At 37.9% G+C, this 19,277-nt stretch overlaps 1 protein-coding gene across 2 annotated transcripts in view; it reads left to right on the top strand.

Moving 5' to 3' along the window:
- LOC135195776 (uncharacterized) overlaps positions 1-19,277 on the top strand; it is a 198,185-nt gene that overhangs the window by 10,159 nt on the left and 168,749 nt on the right. Inside the window, exon 1 of one of the 2 annotated variants that reach the window (XM_064222246.1) lies at positions 12,261-12,843. The exons of the other annotated variant lie outside the window; for it this stretch is intronic. The gene's annotated coding sequence lies outside the window, so the exon portion shown is untranslated. Of the gene's footprint in view, positions 1-12,260; positions 12,844-19,277 lie in introns of those variants that run through there. 2 annotated transcript variants of the gene reach the window in all.

Raw genomic sequence — 19,277 nt, 5'->3', positions numbered from 1 at the left:
CAAAATGTCTTTATATAACATTTATTCCTCTTAATAGTTTTAAGAATGAAAAAAGGCAAAACAGACATAAGCTGGTGAAGGTTAAGACCTCATGCGGTGCACTGTAGGCATTAATTATGGTTTTTTTTGCAGCGTGCCCTTCGACCCCTGCCTGCAACCATTTTCGTTCCTTTTACTGTACCTCCTTTCGTAAACTCTTTCTGCCACCTTACTTTCCTTTTAACCTCTCCTAACTTGATTCATATTGCAGCTGCTTTGAGGTTTTCCTCCTGTTACGCCTGTCAAGCCTTTCACTGTCAATTTCCGTTTCAGCGCTGAATGACCTCACATGTTCCAGAACTGGTAAAAGATGTGATTTAAAGATGAGAACCCACTAGCCAATGACGAGTAAATTAATCTTGTTATTTCGCATAAAATAGTAAAATGTTATATAGAACGCAATCAAAGAAAACCACATAATTGTTCATAACAAGATATTCCCCTCACGCATAAATTGTAAACATTTTATTCCTAACCTTCAACGTCAATTAAAACGTGCTCAAATCAGCGGTCAAATAGAGCCTTGTTTCACCAACGAAGATTAAAATGAATGTGCTATATTTAATTTGATAATTGTTCTCTACTGTTTAACTTGCATATTATTCATTTTTTTTACATTTTCATTCTAATTAATAAATCATAAATATCCTATCCTAAAATTGCTGTATCTTTACCTCAACGCAAAACACTTTTCCAGACTTTTTTTAGGCTCCTCCATAGACCTTTCCCACACCCCCAACAAGAACAGCAACAACAAAAACGACAAAGTAGTTTGTAGGCTTACCCCCGGAGTAAGTGAAAACTCGTAAAACATAAAACACGACAGAATTCTGTCAGTACAAGAAGACTCGCCTCTGCTGAATCCAGAAAAGACCTGAATGACCAAAACAGGATTTTCTTCATTTGTTTGTTACCTTACTTCCGTTTCCTTGATGGCAACTGCTACGCTACGCTGGAACCCGGCACTGCCCATCATGTCTCTCCCATACCCTCCCGATTCCCCACCTAGCCCGCCCCCACCCGGGGCGGACAAGCAGCTTTGCAGGAGGAGGGTGGATGTGTCATGTCTCCCCTATCCTCCCGATTCCCCACCTAGCCCGCCCCCACCCGTGGCGGACAAGCAGTCTTGCAGGAGGAGGGTGGATATGTCATGTCTCCCCTACCCTCCTGATCTATCTACCACGCCCCAGTTTTTCTTCTTTTTTATTTATTATACAAGATTTAGGCTTTAAGCTTTCATCGTTTTAAAATAGGTATATAATTCATTTGTCCTCTTTTTGCCATATTCCTTATATACTTCATGTATCGTGTGTTACGTTTACTATATTCTAACCAGTTATCACGTATTTCTTTTCCCCCACGACCCCCCCCCCCCCCCCCCAACCCCCCCCCCCCCCCAACCCACCTGTATTTTGTAGCATGCAATATTCTACTGTATATCCACTGTGTAACTTTACCCTCTCGCTGGAATATCTCGCATTCCAAGCTCACATTCCCATTTGGTGCATTAATTCTCGAAACTTCAGCATCTCTCATCTTTTAATCATCTCGGGCATAATCTCCGCTTGATCATTGCATAACATTGCATAACACTCGGCTTCAACATACTCTGGTAATTCCCTCATGAGATGAAAGTACAAAAACCTAAGACCCCTGCGTACCTCTCCTTGTGCAACCCCCTTCATTACTTTTACTGTACCTCCTTTCATGCTCTCTTTCTTCCGTCTTGCTATTCGCCCTCTCCTGACGATTGTCTCGCAGTGCAACTGCGAGGCTTTCCTCCTGTTACGAGTTCCTCATTGGACGAGTGGGTAGTGCGAGTTCGATTCCCCGCTCTGCCAACGTGGAATCAGAGGAATTTATTTCTTGACGATTAGAAATTATTTTCTATATTTAATGTGGGTCGGATCCCACAATAAGCTGTAAGTCCCGTTGCTAGGTAACCAGTTGGTTCCTAGCCAGGTAGAAATATCTGATCCTTCGGTTCACCCCTAGGAGGAGCTGTTGTTAATCAGCTCAGTGTTCTGGTTGGAATAAGATATAACTTGACATTTTTTCCTCCTGTTACGCCTTTCAAATCTTCCTCTGTTCTCGGTTTCCCCTTCAGCGTCGAGTGAACTCTGGCCTAAATTCCATTTATTCTATAATTCTCTATTCTGTCCGGAGAAAACACAAAACCGCACAAAAGGCGAGGATGATGCATCTCTCCCCAACACTTGATTACGAGTCCAACTTAATTGCGAACGCTCAGGTTAAAATAAAAAAAAAATCAACTTCTTCCTCATCACAGTGGGGAGGGTCGCCATTCGAAAGGTCGCTCAGAGACGCCTCCTTGAATTTTATTCTTCCTCCTTTGGGGTTGAAATGCGTGTGGATGGATGGAAGACATCGCGGAAGGGGGATGTGAGGAGAACGACACATCATGTTTAAATTATTCCAAGTGCTTATTACTCGACGGTAGAGGTTCGTTGTTGATGAATGTTCAGGCTACGAATGACGGGCAGACAGATTTGAACCGGCGTCATTTGGATTCGCAGCTGGGAGAAAAAATGCCTTATACGAGCAGAAGGAAGATGATGGCATCAAGTGTACGTTACAGAATAGTCAAGATTTATATATATTATATATATATATATATAATATATATATAATATATATATATATATATATATATATATATATATATATATAGAGAGAGAGACGAGAGAGAGAGAGACGAGAGAGAGAGAGAGAGAGGAGATGAGAGAGAGAGAGAGAGAGAGATATGACGGAAAATGGATATTAAAGTTATTCTCTGGTCCAACAGAAAGAAAAACTTGCAATATTGTTTTTTTGGAAAATGATGGAAGCTAGATCTCCGTTTCGTCATCTTTTCGAGCACAGTTTTTGAAAAGAGTATTTGTATATATTTATATATACATATATATATATATATGTATATACATATATGGTATGTCATGTTTTCTCCAGAACTCGATGCTTTTCGGTTTTTGCATTTTTATTTTCTTTCAATTGGAGAAGAATCTTCCGTGCAGTTTCCGTTGCAATACAGTGCTTTTCATTTCGTCTTTTTGTGCCGTTCCCATCTCTCTCTCTCTCTCTCTCTCTCTCTCTCTCTCTCTCTCTCTCTCTCCTTCCTCCTTCGATTTCCTTCCTCTCTCTCTCTCTCTCATCTCTCTCTCTCTCTCTCTAGGATGGTATTTAACTCTGATAAATTTGAATTAATAAATTATGGAGACAGAGAAGAAAAGCTATATGCATATAGGGGACCTAATAATGAGACAATCACAAATAAGGACGCAGTTAAAGACCTTGGTGTGATGATGAATAGGAACATGTTATGCAATGATCAAATAGCAATTCTATTGGCAAAATATAAAGCATAAATGAGAATGTTGTTACGGCACTTCAAAACAAGAAAAGCTGAACACATGATTATGCTTTATAAAACATATGTTCGTAGTCCACTTGAATATTGCAATATGATATGGTACCCACACTATCAAAAGGATATTGCACAAATAGGAAGTGTACAAAGGTCCTTTACAGCTAGAATAGAAGAAGTTAAGGACCTTGACTACTGGGAAAGACTACAATCCTTAAAATTATATAGTCTAGAAAAGAGAAGAGAACGCTACATGATAATTCAGGCACGGAAACAGATAGAAGGAATAGCCGAAAACATCATAGAGCTAAAAATATTAGAAAGAGCAAGCAGGGGTAGATTAATAGTGGCCAAAAATATACCAGGAAAAACAAGGAAAGCACACAGGACATTAATCCACTACGCACCAGCATCGATAATGCAGCGTCTATTCAATGCGTTGCCAGCTCATCTGAGGAACATATCAGGAGTGAGCGTAGATGTGTTTAAGAATAAGCTCGACAAATATCTAAGCTGCATCCCAGACCATCCAAGATTGGAAGATGCAAAATATACCGGAAGATGTACTAGCAACTCTCTGGTAGACATTAGAGGTGCCTCACACTGAGGGACCTGGGGCAACCCGAACAAGATGTAAGGTCTGTAAGGTAAGGTAAGGTCTATCATCTTTACTGACATGTGCAATGACGAAATCACGAATGCACACACAAGCGTGGTATGCAGTGAATCAACTTAATATTGGGGCACTTGAGTGGAAAAAAATATAGATTCCAAGATGATGGGACAGAAGCGTAAGCTTTCAGAGGTCTCAAATGAAAGGGACATGAGTCCTCAGTTGTCAACTGAGAAAGAATGGGACAGATGACCTCAGCTTTTAAGCAGAAAGACAGGGACATTGCCTCTTCAGCCAAAGGGACTGGGATAGACGACCTAAGATTTTAAGCAGAAAGGCAGGGAAGTAACATTATCTCTTCAGCCGAAGGGAATGAGATAGACGACCTAAGATTTTAAGCAGAAAGACAGGGACATGAGCAGAAAGGAGAGGGACTGATGACCTGAGCGTATAGGCAGATAAGAAAGGGACAAATGACCTGAGCTTTAAAGTAGAGAAAAAGAGCAGGTGACCCGCGTTTTTAAGTGTGAAGGAAATGAACAGATGAACTGAGCTTGGAAGTGGAAATGAACGCTCCCACATGACCACAGACTTCGATTTCTAGACTAAAACAGTTTTCTCCCGAAGAAATCATTCTTAAACGATGCCTGGCAATCCACATGGAAGAAGATCAAATTCCGTCGTAAGTGCACGATAGTTGGTGGCTATAGTAGATTTATATCAACCGTGCATTTGACGTCTAGGCCAGTCCCTTACGACGCTCCTGATTGGCTGTTGATAAGCAAATCACAGGCCTGGAAACTGTCTCTCGAGAGAGTTCACATGGGTAGGATCTATGTTCCACCTGTCCTGAGGGATACGTATTTCAGGGGAGGTGGAACATGCATCCTGCCTATGTGAACTCTCGAGAAGAGAGACTGAGAATTTCCAGCCCTGTGATTGGCTTATCAACAGCCAATCAGGAGCGTCGTAAGGGACCATCAAATGCACGGTTGATGTGAATCTATTATAGCTCCTATTAAGCGCCTAATGCCATCGCGAGTTCTAGTCCAAATACGGTCCACAAGAATTAAAGGGATGAGGTGACTGGTGTGGACCTCTGAGCTTTTTGCTAAAAAAAAAAAAAAAAAAAAAAAAAAAAAAAGCACAAAAAAAAAAAAAAAAACGTTTAAACTAGAGAGCTCGGGGCTCCTATCTATCTCCACCTAAGAGCTGGAGATCTACGGAGCTCAAGACCTTTCTCTTTTTGTCCCCGTCTATCCCACATGGAAGCAGGGGGGAGGAGGAGGAGGAGGCGGCGCCCTCAGGGGCGGGGAAGGCGCGGAGAGGGGACTTCTGAGCAGCGAGTGCGAGTTATTATTGGAGCTCAGACCATTCGTCAGAATATTCGCCCCTTTTTATATAGTCTCTATTTTTGCTCTTCCTGCCTGAGAATTAGTCGCCCAAAAGGGGAGTAATGAGAAATCCTTACGTCCTCTATGGACTGCGTTAAAATGCTATGAGGATGTTTTGGGGGGGGAGAGAGAGAGAGAGGGGGGGGTATGGGGAAAGAAGCAGCGAACGCCTCCGGTGAAAGGGTGCGTTCCCTTCAGACTTGTTTTCGTCTTCATCGAGAAACTTCGTTTTGTTTCATTATTATTATCATTATTATTTCCTATAGGGGTACATTGAGGTGTACTGTAGGCATTACCCAAGGATCCTGCAGGGTCCCTTTCATTCATTTCATTGTACCTCCGTTCATATTCTCTTTCTTCCGTCCTTACGTTCCTCTACCCTCTCTTAACAATTGATTCATAGCGCAACTGCTTTGAGGTCTTCCTCCTTTGACCCCTTTTCAACCTCCTGTGACCCCTTTTCAACTTCCTGTGACCTCTTTTCAAACCTTCTCACTGTCAATTTCCGTCCCAGCGCTGAATGGCCTCAAAGGTTCCAGCGCTTGGCCTTTGGCCTAAAGTTCCATATTCTATTCTGTGTCTACTGATTTAGGAAAGTGACTGTATGTGTACGTACCTCCATTTTTTGAGTTACATAGTTAACGAAATTTGATTTATGTGCAAATGAAACGCAGTTAAAAATTAATAATGAGTAATTCAACGCATGAATGAACAACGCATACACAAATAAATTCCACGTCTTTCGTCTCATAGATATTGTCCATTTTGCGTCTTGCATCTTGCATCTTCTCATCTTTCTCTTGTTCCTCCTGGTATTTCATAAAGGGTTTATGTTATTCCTTTTCCCTTTATATTAACAAGGTGTTATCCGACCTCCAGCTTACTCGGGGCGGTTGCTAAAATCTACGGTCAAATAAAGCGTTGTTTCACCAACGAAAATGAAAATAAACATGTTACATTTCATTAGAAATAATTGTTCCTTACTGTTTAACATGCGCGTTATTTATTCTTCACGATTTCACTCTAATAAATAAATCATAAATATCTTATCCTAAAATTCCTGTATCTCTAACTCAGCGCAAAACACCCTTTTCAGGCCTTTTTAGGCTTTTGCACAGACCTTTCCTACCCCCCAAACAAGGACAACAATAACAACAACAAAATAGCTTGTAGGCTTACTCCCCGAGTAAGCGAGAACCACATTTATATCAGTAAATTGTATTATTTCTACAGGTAATACAATCTATTTATATGATTATGGATTTTTAATTCGCAACAATTTAATCACGACATTGGTACTTACAAAGCATTGCTTTCATTGCTTTGAAGTTGAGCGATTCTGCTTTCCCCTCGTTTAGTGCTCTCTTCGGCTAACGTAAAAACATTCTTTTAGTGGACCATTTCAAAAGGTACCCTTGTTTAGTGCCTTCTTCGGCTAACATCTGTAAACATATTTAAAAACATTCTTTTAGTGGGCCATTTCAAAAGGTACCCTTGTTTAGTGCCTTCTTCGGCTAACATCTGTAAACATATTTAAAAACATTCTTTTGGTGGGCCATTTCAAAAGGTACCCTAGTTTAGTGCTTTCTTTGGCTAACATCTGTAAACATAAAAACTTTTTTAGGTGGGCCATTTCAAAAGGTACCCTCTTTAGTGCCTTCTTCGGCTACATCTGTAAACATATTTAAAAACATTCTATTAAATATTCTTTTAGTGGACCATTTCAATAGGTACCCTCGTTTAATGCTTTCTTTGGCTAACATCTGTAAACAGATTGAAAAACATTCTTTTGGTGGAATATTTCTTACACCTTGCCAAATTCATACCGGAATATTCCAAGCCGGAGAAACTGGTATTTCCGTACCTGGAATTGGAGCATGAAATTTAGGTTAAAGGCCAATCACTGGGACCTATGAGGTCATTCAGCGCTGAAAGGGAAGCTGAGATTAAACATGGTATGAAAGGTGTAACAAGAGGAAAACCTCGCGGTTGCTCTATGAAATGGAAGAAAGATAATATGAACGGAGGTACAGTAAAAGGAATGAAAGGGGGGTTCCAGCTAGGAGTCGATAGGGACGCCGCAAAGACCCTCAAGAAATGCATACAGTGCACCGCATGATAAATTCGTTTCTTTTAAAATGAAAATACTGCGTTTATGTAAGACTCTTAAGGTAATCATCGGTAATTGTGTATATAAGTGTTACCCTTTTTTCCTCATTTATTAATCTATCTATTTAGGGTGAATATATTTCTCCTCCTGCTAAAATTATTCACATCTCTTTATCGTTCTTTGGCATCAAATGCATTATGATAATAACTTCACTGCTTTGAGGCAGCTTATTTATCTATTCATTACGTATAATGATCGAATTCGGTTTTTATTAATTATGATTCAATTAGGTTTTTGTTTCTTGTCATTTAGTGCCAGTTTTATTAATATATGATATCTTTATTCCTACGAAGATCTGATTTCATATTCTGCGAATCCTGAATATCAAAATTATTTTGTTAGGCGGAATTATAATAGACTGAATTAGGGAAGTGCGGTGTATTCATTCAGCTGGTCGGCTGGTATGGTGGTTAGTGTCGTGGTTCCACACAGCTGTCGCGGGTTCGCGTCTCGCCCAGGGAGAGGAAAATTCCTTGGCTTTACATCATGATGAGTCACTGCTGCAGTGTGGGGTCTGCGGTGGGAAGTTGAAACCAACATTCTTTGGAAGCTTGAATTTAAAGTCAGTGGGCCGTGTGTGCTTGTTCCACGGGTATAGGGTGTCATCTACTGAAATATATAATACTACTACTAATGATAATATAATAATAATGAAAATAAGACGAGTCACTATCAAAAGAAGTGAATTCCGATGTATTACTAGAAAAAGATTCTAAAGGAAGAATGATTATAAAATTTAAGTGAATTATTGATGCGAATTAAAAGCTCAGCTAATTTACTCGACATCATTAAGAGTCAAAGAAAATGATATACGTAGATCATATCGGTAAGCAGATAACAGAATGAACTCGACACTCAAGTCGTTTACTTTTAACACTTATGGAATTCGATCACTCACCTTGTGTTCACAGTATAGTCTAAACTCCCAACCAACCACGCAACATCTCTCTCTTTCTCTCTCTGGTACTAATACCATGTGTAGCCTTTCAGGATATTACAATAATTCTCTCTCTCTTTTGGAGATTACCACCTGTACCCATTCAAACAAGAAAATGCACCCCTTCCTCTCTCTCTCTCTCTCTCTCTCTAGTAACTATACCATGAGCAGCCTTTCTAGATATTATAGAATAATTCTCTCTTTTGGAGAATACCACCTGTATACCCATTCAAAAAAGAAAATTCTCTCCCTCCTCTCTCTCTCGTACTATACCATGGGCAGCCTTTCCGGATATTACAGAATAATTCTCTCTTTCTTTTGGAGAATACCACCTGTACCCAATCAAAAAAGAAAATGCACCCCGTCCTGTCTCTCTCTCTCTAGTACTATACCATGTGCAGCCTTTCCGGATATTATAGAATAATTCTTTCTCTCTCCTTTGGAGAATACCACCTGAACCCATTCAAAAAAGAAAATACGTCCCCTCCTCTCTCTCTCTCTCTTTCTCTCTCTCTCTCTCTTTCTTACGGTATCTATTATGCAGAGAGCCCCATTTTACCAGGGGAGCTCCCTAGCTACTAAGTCCGCGGAAGAGAGAAGTTACGCATCGGAAGCTTCCTTTGTAAAGACTTGTAAAACTTGTCCTGGGAGAGAAAGAGAGAGACAGAGCCAAGCTCTTAATCCTTTGGAGAGAGAGAGAGAGAGAGAGAGAGAGAGAGACTAGTCTTTCACGGAAGACGCATATGATGTAAGCGTACTGACGATGTGTACATTCATTCTTAACTTTTCCTAGTACCATTCACGTAGATAAAGTAACTCCTTACCAATGAGAAAGCTGTACATATGATAAGTACAACATCTTCGTAACTTAAAAAGAAGAAGAAGAAGAAAAAAATAGAAACCGATAGGTTAAGCTTACGATTGGGGAAGAAGCTAAGAAGAGATAGGAATGGTTTTAGTGGAAAACGTAGCCTATGCAAAAATATATTAGCCATTCAATTAGTTACAGTAGTGCATTTCAAGTCAGCCTTTATGCTTTCAGACTTTGCTCTAAATATCCACGCCCAAATTAGTTATGATAGTCTTTGGTTGATATTTGGCTTCTATGGTTTACATAGAAAGAGAGGAATATGAGAGATATAGGAAATTCAGCGGCGGATCCAGGATTTAGGAAAGGGGTGGTGGGTGGGGAGGGGCTGTTTGCTAAAGTAAGGGGCGGTTTAGGCAATAAGTTAGGACTCTAATATTTCACAACCATTTTGGGGGAAGATTTGGTACTTTTATGAGGGTTAATATGAAAAACCTGTAACCAATAATTCTTGTTAAGCGGAAACTATTTATAGATCCCTACTGATTGACTGGAATTGGGATACATCATACATTCCAGTTACCTACTGATCAAAACTGAAATACAGATCATTCATACCATTCTTGACAAAAATGTTAAGTTATCTGCTATACTTGCATTAGTTGCATACTAGTAGCTAAGCAAATAAAGCAATGCACATGATTTACATGTAAAGTGAAAAGATAAATACATATTTGGCACAAGTAAGTGGTAACCCATTTAATTTACATGTTTCACAAACGGTAAACTAGGTAAAGCATTTGCCGTACTAACATATAGGCGTTTGCATAATAAAGAATAAATTCCAGTCTAGGTTTGCCCTCTAAAGCAAACTTATCAATCACATCCTATGCTTTTATTTCAATATCCATATGTACAATTGGCAAGAAAAGTGAAGATACAGTTTTCATTGAATTTCCCACTTATTTTTCACTGAAAAGACATTATCTCGCTAAATTTACTTTAGGATATGAAAATACAACGGAGATTATATCATATAAGTTAAAACTGCAAAACAAAACTTAAAAACACGATACATCTCCGAATGAAATGAAGATAAGGGTATGAATTTCTTAGAGAATTAACTTGAATACTGTGGTCCCTTCATATTTTAATCACAGTAGTATAGAGAAGCACTAACTTGGCAGCAATATCACTCTTTCTTCTGCCTTTCCTCATCACAAGTCCGTCACCAATACTATAATTCTCTCTCTCTCTCTCCACTTCTAAACATTTCATAGGAATATATATTATCACTGAATTCCCCCAGAGAAAATATAATGAATTAAGTAGCAATAAATAGTCCTATGCTTTCACGTCAGCAGATTTTGCTCTCTCCCTCTCTCCACTTCCAAAACATATCTGAAAAACTATTATCACTCAATCTCTCGGAGTAAATATAGTGAATTATCTCTATAGATAGGCCTATGTTTACGTTTTCCAGGAAATCTAATGTGTGTGTGTGTTCTGTCTGTCTTGTCACTCTTGTGATCTGTGTAACATATAACTCGAAAAGAATTTTTTCGCCGTAATTCACGTACATTAATTGTTAAATAAAAATAATTATAAAAATTCTCAGTCATGGAACTATAAAAATGGTACGGACATGAGCGTATAAATGTAGTGACGTTGATTGTCACTGCGCGGCGTCATAGGAAAGGGTGGAGATGACGCTGAATTAAGCTACTAAAGCATAGTCTTGCAGACGTTTCTTTTTTTACTCTGTCGTCCTTAATTTACCACCTATTTTAATAAGGTTAGGCTCTTGAAAATCCCCTTTATATGCTTATAATTAAGCGTGTAGAAAATACGGCGCTGCAGTGTTTTAAGTAAAGATATCCAGACATGCAATTTACCTGGGTTCGCTTTATTACTCTACTATTCCAAATTTTTAAAAATAAATTTTGATAAATTTATTATCAGCTAAAAGCTCTTGAGAAGCACTTTCGAGTGAACCCAATGAAGCGCGTATATGTCTCCTACTACAGAAATAATCATGCATACCATTTGCTGAGACAGTGATTTCATGCCTTTGCCATGGGGTTGTGTAATAAATTTCACCACTCAAGTTTGTTGAACCGCTTATACTTAAAATGTAATTATGTTGACTTATGCTTATTGCTTACTTATATCAGTCATTATTACAAATAGCAACACTCTTGTTGATATAGAATATATTTTTAAGTTCACTTATTAATGTCAGTCTTATTAATACTAATAATATCAGGTGTGTTTCAAATGCATTATGTAAACAAAAATTACTAGATTGAATAATTATATATTAATGTCAGTCTTATTAATACTAATACTTTTAGGTCTATTTCAAATGTATTATCATGTAAACAGAAATTACTAGATTGAATAATGTGTAGTACTACTAAATTTACCTTAACATAATGCAACAAATATCATAGATGACAAGATATAGTCATGGAAAATGAACAGATTACTCTCCAATATGACGAGGTGGACATTGTGATACAGGGTGGATTACCAATAAACGACAGAATTTGTACAATTTTATACTAAATGTTCAAAAGCAAGTTTATTGCATTTCTAGCGAATGCTTCTACCTGCAATGCCAGACTGTGGGAGCCTGGCTACGCGATAATGGCGTAAATAAAAGTAAATGCCCACCATCAGGCGAATCACATCAAATTAGTGATTATCTACACCAAAAGTATGTCTCCAACTTGTGGTCCTTTATGGGCATAACAGCTCTCTCCGCCCTTTGCAATGGCGGCATGCTGCGCACGGCGATTTGGCGAACGTCCATTCCATGTTTATAGTTAGTTCCATGGGCAGGACACTCCTGCTTGTATTAAATTGCTGTATACTACTTTCCTCGGGGTTTCGTAACTAATGTAACTTAACAGTAAGTTCTGAAATGATAAGTAACATCATTTCATTTCCAAACTTAATCAAAGATCATGTGTGACATTTCTCGCTAGCATTTCAGTTACAAACCAAATCACTTGTATACCTATAACTTCCTTAAAAAGGATGTTTGACATTTCCCGTTAGCATTTCATTTACATACAAAATAACTATGTGTTTATCCTCTATAAAAAGGATGCTTGACATTTCCTGCTGGAGAAGTTTACCATCAAGTAGGGCACCATTGCTGGTTAACTGAGCCCTTTGACAGCTTTGGCTAGTCCTCCCCGCAAAGTAGTTCCTTTTAGACTACCCGGTTTCCACCAATGTGAAGCATTTCTAAATGTTTTGAGATACTAGGGAATCAAAAGACAACCTGCAATAATGCCTGTGCAGAACAGGAATGTTTAAGATTAGATTTTAACTAATCTCAGCGAATTTAAAACTGAAGTCATGCAATAGTTACAAACTTACAGTGTTTGTTGATCTGGTGTTCGTCAGCCATTGTCGGGTGACTTCCACATAACTTTAAACATTTTTGGCCTCGTTACTTTCCTCCCTGTGTTGTCCAAATTAGTCCAGTAAGTGTCCCGAAAGTAAAACATTTCGTCGTTTCCTTTCGCTGCGTATATGTATGGGCCTTGAGTGTTGAGAAAGTAACAGGAACAGCGAAGTTTTCAGTCAAGTTTCTCAACCTGAGCAAGTTCCAACACGAAGTCATGTCGACGAACGCTGATCGTGTTTTAATCAACACCATTCTCTTTCTAATAGGTTACTCATTACTCAATAGATTATTATAGGCTGTCTTTGCAGGAACAGGACGGCTTTCACTACTTCCGACTGATAGGTAGGCTAGGATACGATGAAACGAGAACACTTGTAGCTATAGGCCTACTTAGGCTTTGAATGGCGACAGGGAATAACGTGCAACATGTATTGATAATTATTATAATGTAACCACAGCAGTAAGAACCTTATAGGCCTACTTAGGCTATGAAGGCGGCAGGGAATATCGTGCAACATTTATTGATACATTTTTAAGATAACCACAGCAGTAAGAAGCTATAGGCCTACTTAGGCTTTGAATAGCTGTAGGGAATATCGTGCAACAGGTATTGATAATTTTCTTATTTTCTTTTTAATAAGGTAACCACAGCAGTTAAGAGCTAGGCTTCTCTCTCTCGATCGGTCAAGCTCTCTCTCTCTCTCTCTCTCTCGTCCTCCTCACTCTCCTCTCTCTCTCTCTCTCTCTCTATATATATATATATATATATATATCTTTAAAGATATATATATATATAATATAGGCCTACTTAGGCTTCGAATGGCTGTAGGGCATATCGTGCAACATGTATTGATAATTTTTTTATTTTCTTTTTGATAAGGTAACCACAGCAGTTAGAAGCTATATATATATATATATATATTATATATTATATATATATAATATAATATATAAAATATATATATATATATATATATATATATATATATATATATATATACATACATACACACACACATATAGGCCTACTTACGCTTCGAATGGCTGTAGGGAATATCGTGCAACATGTATTGATAAGATTTTTTTATTAAGGTAACCACAGCATTAAGAAGCTATAGGCCTACTGAGGCTTTGAATGGCAGCAGGAAATATTGTGCAACATCTATTGATCATTTTTTTTCGATAAGGTAACCACAACAATAAAAAAAAATGCTAACGGTGCCTCTGTAAAACCACTAAAACTAATGAACTGTAGGTTCGGCATATGTGGTCTTTAGTTACGATGGCATCCAATATCCAAATAATACTTTGGATATTGGATTAAACCAAAGGAGATTTGTTTAACGAAATGTGACATATGGGCTTATCAGCTGTAGGTAATTTCACACAATTTGTGTGTGACTAAGATACGTTTCTTGCAAGCCCGGGTATTTTTGTCCTAATCTTTGTAATCCACCTTTGTTAGTCCAGGGTAAACTCATGCTAAGTTAAGTAGACGGCTGCACGAGGATATCGTTTATTATTATTATTAATATAATTTGTTGACCACCGTATAGAAATAGGTGTGTATGGTACTTTGATCCCCAAGGGGCTAGTACTGAACTGTGAGTTACAAGGAGCTTCCGCCATGTTTAGTACTAGCACCCAGGAGTTAGTGAATCGTAGATACTTCACTGCACTTCGGGCAAGAGTTCGAACCGACATAATAGCCCAGGATCTTTAGGGTTTTGATGAGAAATAATTAGATAAAAGCTGAAACTTTGCACAAATGTAGAGATATGTGACATGAACGACATCAAAGTCCTTTGGCCTCCCACGCTTGCGTTAGCCACCATATTGGACTTCGTTTTAAAGTTGAAATATCTCATAAAATAATGGTTTTATTGAAAAACATCAGAACTTATATTTGATAGGAATGAGTCGTTTAGTTTTGTAAAATCAGGGCATTTTATATGAAAAAATATGAATACAAATAAAGTAATCCTATAATTTTATTTTCAAAGACAATTTCCACAGAACTCGTGGTCTGTATGACCACACGTTTTGAAACTAAAGTCATAGAAAAAATCATCTCCTTTTCAAATATACAAACAAGTCTGTATATATCTGGAAAAATGAAGTAGTTGTCATTGTAAATAAACAGAAAGTCAACATGGGAAATGGTCAGACGAACAAGTCAAGCAGTAACTTTTGTTTTTTGAATTAAAAGATAGCCTTACTTTGCTAGCGTTCCACTCAATTACTGAACATGAAGTCTTGTTATACAATGTTGCATTATGTTTTCTACGAAGTTCGGAAATTACAGTGTGAGAAACTGGTGCAATTTTTTGACACATAGTACTCATAAAGGATGCTTGCGAAAGTATGAGTTTTTTTTTTTTATTATTTAATAATGAACTATACCACACAAATATTTTGTGCGCAATTGTGTAGTAAATATTCTGTTATTCCAACATCAAAGTTTCAAACTAAGAAGATAGAAAAAATGTTTCAACTAAAAAGATAGATAAAATAGTTCAACTGAGATAACAAAGAAATTTACAGAATGAAACGCACTTTCACTTGAAGGACTACAACAAGTTTGTTTTAAATACATTGGCAATAAACATGCCTGAAGGTACAAATGAGATATTAAAATGTAATTAATTCAAATTTCGAATCATAGGTAAATACCACACAAACTGAGCACTCGTGCATGTTTCCAAGTAAATTGCACTATAACCTCTCACCATCCAATTCATCTTCTAAGTCGAATAGGCTAAATGACCGAACGGCGACATAGCGGCCACCTCTCTCGGATCGCGGTCACTTCCCAAGAAAGCGCATGAATTATGCCATTATTTCGCAATTTAGGAGAAAACACTTACTTCGAGAAGAGCGTAGAGGTCTTGGTGTGCTGCCTGGATAGGCCACAACTCTTGACTGATGCTCATGGCAGCAAATTCAAGTACTTCTCCAGGAAGGTGGCCGCATACCGGGATCGGTGGCCGCTATGTCGCCGCTCGGTCAATTACCCTAGTTGTGAATTTTACAATCCATATATTAAATGACTTCCTATTTGCCTCCCCATACATAGGTGCTGTGTCACAACCGTGACTGCATGGAGGAACAACAAATGTTGACAAATGTGTCCCAGGTTATCTTGAAGTTTGCCATTATTATATGCCCTCTTGCGAAGTTTGCCAATAGCATATGCCTTCTTGTGAAGTTTGCCAATCTCATATACCTTCTTGGGATTGTGGGCTTGACCAGTTTTAATGAGAAGTATTTTTGGGGACGGATTAGAAAGGGATACAGGAAGTACAAGAACATAGCCTGTGTCATCTCTATTAGTGCAACTTTGTCCTGTATCTTCTAAAGACTAAGCAATTTGGACAGTTGGTATATATGCATCATCATCAGCTTGGTTGTGACACAACATGAGCTATGTATGGGAAGGGGAAAAAGAAGCCATTTCATCTTGAAGAATGGTCAAGACATGTGTGACACAGCTAAGGTATTTAATATTACCCATCAGCATCTGAAGATGAAGTGTCCAGAGCAGGTGGCACTATCCTCCTTTCTGTTTATCAACCAGTGGAAGCTGACGGATGTCAAACCTTGGATAAGTATCGTTTTAGGACTTCAAGAGAACAGTAGCAAAAATGTCAGTCAAATCTGTATTCAAGATCTCTATATTGCCACCAATAAGTGATGCAGCTTGCTTGCACTCTTTTAGGGTGTTCTTGCACTACAAAATAGGCATGGCAACCATGTCTCTCCAGTTGAATGGGGGATTCATTCTTGCGGAACTGAACTGAAACCAAAACCTCCAATTAATCCTCCTGCTCCAGATGAATTGTTACACTTAGCTGTAATTGCTGCAAAGCTTGTCGCCATCAAGGTGAATGTAAGAGGGCAGGTTTATTGTGCTCATCCATCCTTGTGTGGCCAGTTGGATGTGAACATTCACAACTATTTGAGGAAGAAGACGAATTGTATGGTGATAGTATAAACAGTTTGCTTGGAAGCAAGCACTCGTGCTCAGTTTGTGTGGTATTCGCCTGTGATTCGAAATTTGAATGAATTTTAATTACTGTCATTAGTACCTTCATGGCATGTTTTATTGCCAATGTATTTAAAGCGAACTTCACGTAGTGTTTCATGTTTATGTGCGTTTCATTTTGTATATTTCTTTGTTATCTCAGTTGAAATATTTTTTCTGTCTTTCTAGTTTAAGACTTTAATGTTGGAATAACAGAATATTTACCACGTAATTGCACACAAAGTATTTGTGTGTATAGTTCATTAATATAAAAAAAACTCATACTTTCGCATGCATCATTTGTGAGTACTATGTGTAAAAAAAAAAAATTGCACCAGTTTCTCTCACTGTAATTTCCGAGCTTCGTAGAAAACATAAAGCAACAATGTATAAAAACACTATGTTCAGTAATTGAGTGGAACGCTAGCAAAGTAAGGCTATCTTTTAATTAAAAAACAAGTTACTGTTTGATCTGTTTGTCTAACCATTTCCCATATTTATTTTCTGTTTATTTACAATAACTACATTATTTTTCTAGATATGTACAGACTTGTTTGTATATTTGAAAAGGAGATGATTTTTTCTATGACTTTAGTTTCAAAAAACGTGTGGTCATACAGACCACGAGTTCTGTGGAAATTGTCTTTGAAAATGAAATTATAGGATTAGTTTCACTTTTTATTCTTATTTCATGTAAAATACCCTGATTTTATAAAGAGTAAACTACTCATTCCTGTAAAAGGTTAAGGTCTGAACAACATTTACTCAGTGATGTTTTTCAATAAAACCATTATTTTACTAGATATTTCAATTTTAAGCGAAATCCAATATGGCGGCTAACGCAAGCGTGGGAGGCCAAGGGACTTTTGTTGTTCATGTCACATATCTCTACATTTGTGCAAAGTTTCAGCTTTTATCTAATTATTGCACGAAAACCAAGTATTTTTGCCTAACGCTTCTGGGTCAAGCCAGCTAATCTAAACCAACCAATTCTTTTCAGTAGGGGGTTCATGCTTCAGTGCACTTCACGTGGTACACTGTAGGCGTTACTTGTTCTTTGCAGCGTCTGATCCAACTGAAACTGCAACTCCTTGCATTATTTTACTGCATACTGTACCTTCGTTAATATTCATCTCTCTCCCTCTTACCTTCCACCCTCTCCTAATAATCGTTGCATAGCGCAACTGCGAGCGTGAAACCCTTTTATCTCGGTGTATCTGTCAGCGCTGAGTGACCTCGTAGGCCCCAGCTCTAGGCCTTGGCCTAAAATTTAAATCCCATTCCATTCCTTTCCACAAACCACCTTTTTATCATAGGGCCATTTCTACAGTACTATATAGTGCAAGTTAGTGTGTCACGAAATACTGATTTGCTTCCATAGACACGTTTTCGTGTAGGCTGACATCGGCCTATAAGCGCCGGAAAATGTAAATAATAAAAACCCTTACTTCTAAGTTAATTTAAACCGGAATTATATGGAAGACCTTATTTAAATTAACGATACCATTTAATAGTCACTGTATCATTATTCGTTTTCCGTTCGATCTTAAACGTCCAAGCCGTTTTGTATCACGTATTGGTCACTGGCGAGGATTGGATGCATCGCACAGGAAAATTGAAAGAAATGCATAATGCTGATCAGATCACTAGCATTCATTGTTTAATATGGCTCAAGAAGACAGACTGTTAGGCTTTCATTAAAGGTGCGTCCACACAGTCGAACAATGGCGCCGGACAAACATGGTTACCAATTAATAATTGTCTGGCGGTCTTTGCCTTGTGAGCAGAATAACAAACAGTGGTAGACAACCTCATCTTTACCACTGCTTGTTGCCAGTGATGCCAGATCTAGAGCCTGTCGCTTGTTCTCGTGATAACTGTGTATACCTTATAACTGTTGTACCATCGTTGCCAGTTTAGTGGAGCTTCACACATACGCCGATGCATTTGCAAACTGTTTCCATGAATTCTAGTAGTCATAGCAATGACATAATGATAAAATTGCTCCAGTATGTATATATACTACAAATAGATACGCTAATTTCACTTATTTCTAAGGTTTTGTGCAAGTCTTAAATCCAGTTTGGAGGGTAAACAGATACCAATTGGCAACACTGTGTTGTACGTGCGGGCCGAATATAATATATAGATATATATATATATACATATTAATATATAATAATATTATATATATATATATATATATATTACTATAAGATATATTTAGCTGGAAGGTAAGGATGGATGAAAGAAAGAAGTGGATGGGCAAGTTAGCTAGAATTTTTTTCATTCAATTTGGTCTGGGGTGGCAGGAAAGAGAATTACTGTGTTACGTGCGGCCGTAATATATATATATATTATATATATATATATATATATATATATATATAATATATATATATATATATTATATTTTGCTGATAGGTAAGATGGGTGAAAGAAGAGTGAGGGCAGTTAGCTAGAATTTTTTCATGTCAATTGGTTGT

Source organism: Macrobrachium nipponense, chromosome 16 (assembly GCF_015104395.2).
Source record: "Macrobrachium nipponense isolate FS-2020 chromosome 16, ASM1510439v2, whole genome shotgun sequence".
NCBI lineage: Eukaryota > Metazoa > Arthropoda > Malacostraca > Decapoda > Palaemonidae > Macrobrachium > Macrobrachium nipponense.
This window is presented reverse-complemented; position numbering and strand designations above follow the sequence as displayed.